This window comes from Pleurodeles waltl, chromosome 3_1 (genome assembly GCF_031143425.1).
Source record: "Pleurodeles waltl isolate 20211129_DDA chromosome 3_1, aPleWal1.hap1.20221129, whole genome shotgun sequence".
NCBI lineage: Eukaryota > Metazoa > Chordata > Amphibia > Caudata > Salamandridae > Pleurodeles > Pleurodeles waltl.
In genome coordinates this window covers 1,224,611,986-1,224,618,220 of record NC_090440.1, presented here as the reverse complement: position 1 = coordinate 1,224,618,220, position 6,235 = coordinate 1,224,611,986, and positions in this window count along the sequence as shown.

Genomic DNA, 6,235 nt, shown 5'->3' with positions numbered 1-6,235 from the left:
CACATACCACTCAGATCATTTTAATCTTATGTAAATATCTACAAATATATATAGACATGAGACTACAAGAGAATAGTGATAGATGTCCAGTTTCCAGTGTCATCAGGCCAGAGCTATGTCTGTGCATGCTATACCGGTGCAAAACCAGGTGAATCTAAGGCATGAAATTTACCTGCGTTACACCCTAAACAGGAACAGCAAAGGACCTGCAAATAAAATCACTGGAAACATTCTCATGGCTTGCATGTGTAGAAATAAATCCAGTGAAAAACCAAACACCTGCTTGACCTATCCTACCTCTGCCATATCCTGACTTACTTGGACACAGTGGCCAAGTTAGAATCTACGGAAATCCAATACAAGGGGTTAAAACCTTTGAATACTTGGGTATTTGCATTAATGATAAGCTTCACTGGGGTACACAAGTAACCAAGTCAAAAGCGGTTCGTGCCCCAACAGGCCAGAACTTATCGAGATTTGCAAGCAATTGTAAAAATCGCCTAATAAAGCCTGCACTGACAGCTTACAAAACTAAAGCGGTTGCAGTAAGTTCCTATGGTGCCAAATTTTGGAGTCATGTAAACACATAGGCTCTACCCCTGCTCTTGCACAGTATGAGCTGAGTATGAGGGTCATCCTGAAATGCTAGAATAATAGAAGTCTGCTTTGATTTAGACACAGAATATAACCTAAAATCAATTGATTGTCCAGATTTATCTCACCATCCAGAACACATAACCAAAGCCACTTTACCAACGGTAATAAGGAAATTCTCAGCTTTCATGTGGCAAAAGCACGAGTCCACAAAAAGAGCCTTATTATCAAAATATCTGGACATGAAAGCCAAACCTCTCTGGTAGCCTTTCTTTGATCTGATTTTGCCACCTGAGAAAATGGCTTTATACCTCAGATTCAGGCTAAGTTCATTACAAGTTAAATCCTACACCAAATCCTAAGGTAAGGGTTCCTGACGGAGCGCTGGCATGTGTGACTGTCTCCTGGGCGGGCAAGAAGCTCTGAGGCATTACATGCTACTATGTGTTAAGGCACTAGCCCTCTGAAGGTGTTACCTCTGTCCCTTGTGTTTAAAATTTGCAGCATGTATGTGGCCCCAGCCGTACTTTGAGTATCACAGGCCTTCATTTTCCTGGACCTATGTGCAACATTTGACACAGCGGCCTGCCCCATTCTTACCCAATGCCTACATAAAACCGGAATCCAAGGACATGCACTCCAAGGGGTCTGCTCCTTCCTGACTGGACGGACCCAGTTATTCAAACTGGCACCGTACAACTCCCACTCCAGCGACCTCATCCGCAAGGATCTTTACTAAGCCCAAACCTCTTCAAAACACACATGATCCCTCTAACCATCATCATCCACTCTCATAATTTCAATATGCTCTCCCACACCAACGACACAAAACTCATTCTCTCCCTCATAGACAAGATGCCCAGTACCCATATCAAGTTCAATGCCTGCATGACGGAAATCACCCACTGGTTGAAGACCAGCTGTTTAAAGCTGAACACTGACAAAATCATAGCCTTTGGGAAGAACACATTACGGTGAGACTCCACCAGTTGGCCAACAGAGCTAGGACTGAAAGCCACCTCCATCACACACACCAAGAATGTGGGGATCAACAGCAAACTCAACTTGAATGCTATAGTCAATGCCATGACAGCCTCATGTTTCCATACTCTGAAGATGTTGAGGAAGATCTTCAAGTGGCTCTAGTTCAGCAACGGGAAACTATCATGTAGACAAAAAAAGTTGGACTACAGAAACACCCTCTATGTCAAGATCAACAAAGAATTACCCCAGAAGGCTGCAGAACATTCAGCCAGAATGACTCTCAACCTCCCATGCAGCACATCACATGACACCTGAAAGAGCCCTTCTGGCTCACCATTCACAGATGAGCACAATTCAGTCTCCTCAGCCACACCTTCAAGGCACTACAGAACAATGGCCCAGCATACCTCAGCAATCACATTTGCTTTCACAAACTTTTTTTCTTTCACCTCTGTTTGTCTGGACTTCTACTTGCACAAATCCCATGCATAAAGAAAACCAGGTCCATTAGTTGAGCCTTCTCGTATATCACTCCTAAAGTGTGGAATGACCTTCTGCTATACATAAGAGCCTCCCCCTCACTTCTTGAATTCCACAGGAAACTGAAAACCTGGATTTTTGATTAGTGCCACTAAGCCCTATGGGTGCCTAGACTCACGCCTGCTCAACGCCAGGATACCCTCCTGAATGATAGTGAGCTCTACAAATCTGCATAAAATAACAAATTAAAGCAGTGAGTAAATTACCCACCCACCTGTAAGAACATCCTGGATGTTAGAGCTCTAGATGTATCAGCCAGGTCTGGTACTCCTGATAGGGTGACTTTTACAGGCTCAAGGAAGACTTAGAATAATGTCTGAGTAGTTTCCTATATGGCTTTCCCTGATAACCATACACAGTGTGGAGTGATTTGCCTAAGGAGATATGAAGCTACGAGGGTAGAATATAGACACCTGGGTATTAAACAGCTCCTTATCTCTACAAAGAAGCCATTTGGGGTGGTCTTTTTTCACACTGTAGCTTGACAGATGACAACTTGACAGATGACATGGCTCATGTCAGAGACATAGGGTGACTTTTACAGGCTCAACGAGGACTTAGAATAGTGTCTGAGTAGTTTCCTATCTGGCTTTCCCTGATAACCATAAACTGCGTGGAGTGATTTGCCTAAGGAGATATCAAGCTACAAGGGAAGAATATAGACACCTGGGTACAAAACAGCTCCTTATCTCTACAAAGAAAACACTTGGGTGGTCTTTTTTCACACTGTAGCTTCACAGATGACATGGCTCATGTTAGAGACAGGGAAAGCAGCCTGAAGAACGACGCGGCAACAACGAGGGCTGTTGTCCTGAACAACGACCCTGTTTTCCTCTGCCTTAACCATGCATGTCCAGAACATCAAACATGCATGCTTAAGGCAGAGGAAAACAGACTCCGGATCGGAGAGGACATGGTCAGGTAAGTGGGGCTGGGGGATAGTTTTAGGGGCGGGGTGGGGGTAATTTTAGTTTTTAGGGGCAGGAGTGAGGGGGTCAGGGTAAATTTAGGTTTTAAGGGCAGGAGTGGGGGGTCGTGGTAGTTTTAGGGGCGGGTGGGGGTTGGGGTAGTTTAGGTTTTAGGGGCTGGGTGGGAAGTCATTGTAGTTTTAGGTTTTAGGGGTGGGGTGGGGGGTCGGGATAGTTTTAGGGTCAAGGGTGTGGGGTTGGGGTACTTTTAGGTTTTAGAGGTGGGGAGGGGTAATTTTAGGGGCGGGGTGGGGGGTCACGGTAATTTTAGGGGCAGGGTGGGTGTTGGGGTGGTTTTAGGTGTTGGGGTGGGGGTGGGGCATCGCAGTAATTTTGGGGGCGGGTGGGGGCTTGGGGTGGTTTTAGGTTTTAGGGGCGGGGTCGCAGTAATTTTAGTGGTGGGGCTGAGGGCTTGGAGTGGTTTTAGGGGCAGGGGGTGGGGGGTCATGGTAATTTTAGGGGAGGGTGGGGGGTTGGGGTTGTTTTATGTTTTAGGGGCTTGGGTGGGGGGGTCGCAGTAATTTTAGGGGTGAGTGGTTTTAGGGGTAGGGTGGGGGGTCACAGTAGTTTTAGAGGCAGGGGTGGGGGGTGGGCTAGTTATAGGTTTTAGGGGCAGGGTGGTGGGTTGCAGTAGTTTTAGGGGCGGGTGGGTGTTGGGTAGTTTTCGGTTTTAGTTGCGGGGTGGGCGGTCACGGTAGTTTTTGTGGCAGGATGGGGGAGTCTGGGGAGTCACATGCTGGAACCATGCATGACATTCCACCCATGCGTTTACCAGGAATGTCTTTACAACGAAAAATCGTTGTTAAGGCATTTGTGGTAACAACGCGGTCATTGTTCCGACTGAGTTGTTCAGGCATGAGTGGTTCCGGCATGCATTGTTCCAACATATATTCCAGAGACAGGCATTGACATCTCCCGGTTTGGGGTTCACTCAACTTTGAGTGCCATGGCCTCCAAATACTTCTTCTCTGGGTTGATGCCTGGAAGATATTTTACAGGTGGCTGACTGGTCTTTGAACTGGACTTTTAGATGTTACATTTTTTTTTTTTTTATTATTATTTTTTTTTTTATTGATTTCTTTATTGGTGTTTTCTGGTTTAAGCCACAAAGGATCCATATATCATGTTAAAAAAGCCAAGAATAACAATCAAAAAATACAATTCTCCTGTGAAACCTCATACCATCATTTAGAGAGCGCCTATAATACTGGCTTGAATCTTATCTCCCCACAGCAGAACTGTCCAGAGACAAAAAAGCAGTGATAGACATATGACAGTACATCATTCACAGATTTCATACACATTTCGCCACATTGATTGTTAGTGTGGACTCCCCCACCTCCCAAAGGCAGTGAACCATGCAGCTGTAGGAAGGTCACCTCAGAGGGAAAGCGTGGAGCACCTGGATAAAGCATGTAGTGGTGTCATCTATGGCATCTAAGACCGGGGTGAGAAGATAAGACTCCTACGGCTCCCTTATATCCCTATGCCTGGCGGTAGGGGGTAGCAGTTCAGCATAAACAGTAAGCTGGTCCTTACATTATAGCAAATCTTGCAGCCAGTCTTTAATATTCAGTGCCCACCCCCACTTACATGCAACCCGCCTCTTGGCAAGAAGCAGGCTGAGTGAAACATATTTCCAAAATCCTGCCTCTGTATCCTTTGTGTGACCCAAGACTGCTACCAATGGAGTGAGGGTGAGTGGTTGAGCAGTCATGAGTGACATGCCGCTTCGACCTCCCCCCAACAGGACCAAATCTGGGGACACGACCAGGCCAGGTGGAAGACATCCGCCTCCTCCACAATGCATCAAGCACATCTGCCTTCTGGATGGAGATGATTTCTATGTAGCCTTGTGGAGTATAGTATATCCTGTGCAGGAATTTATAATGGATAATGGTTAGTCTACTGGTAGATACTATACGCCCTGTCTGTTGACAACAATAGAGCCACTGCTCATCAGTGAGAGGAGCTCCCAGTTCCATATACCATCCCTCCCGGGCACCTTCTCTCACGACCAGCGTCTCCAGCTGTGCCGCGTGGTATAGGATGAAAACTAAGTGTTTCGGCCCATCAGAGTTAAATAATGTGTGCAGTGTGTTAAGTGTGTGGGGTTCCCGTGGTTAGTCAGGGGTAGCGGCTTTAACTTCATGCCGTAATCTGATATACAGGAAGACATCTAGGGGCGTTAGTGTCTTGCCGGCAAACAGTGCTTCGCAAGTAAAAAACTGGCCATCATTAGAAGGATCCCCCAAGGGTTAGCGGCAGCATGTACCAGTATATTGCAGCAGAACTTTTCGGGAGTGACAGGGATGGTAGCCTTGTAGTGGAGCAGAAGAGAAGGTGAGTACAGAAGCAGTCTACCAGCCCTTTTAGACAGTTTGCCCCACGCTTCATTGGTGCAGACAATGGTGGAATTGGAGGGGGCTGCTGCACACCCCTGGGGTCCCAAATAAATGGAGAGGCGATCAGGGCCATATAACTTTGTTCAATGGCCAGATGTGGCATGTAGTGGGGAGGCTTGCACCAGTAGATAGCGTGGTGAGCCTGGGCGCATAAGTAAAAGAGCTCAATGTCTGCAGTCTCAAAGTCCCCTCACTCAAAAGGTTGAGTGAACAGCTCCCAATGTAGACGCAGCTGCTTACCCACCTATCCCAGTCGGTGTCCTGAGCATCTTTAAGAAATGTCTCCCCGACGAGTAAGGAATATTGAGAAAGAGGTACAGAAACTTTGGCAATATGACCATTTTCATGAGGAAAATCCGCCCCGCTAGGAATAGGGACAGTGAGAGCCAGTGGGCGATACTGCCCTTCACATTGGACAGGACAGTGCCATAATTTGCACGTATAAGTTCATCTCTATTTCTCAAAATATCTATGCCCAGATACCTAAGGCCTGAGTCGCAACACGTCAGCAGGAAAAATGGTTGGAATCTCTGGGTAGCCTCGGTTAAAGGGAAAATAGATTTCTCTCAGTTTATCTGAATGCCCAACAGTCCACCAAAACAAACCAACTCATGGAGCACTGCATTCAAACTGTCCAGAGGGTCCACAAGATACAAAGTGATGTCATCCGAGTAGAGCTATACTAAAATATGCCTAGTGGGACATCTGATAGCATATTGGGGTGATGCTGTCGAAGCTTGGTGA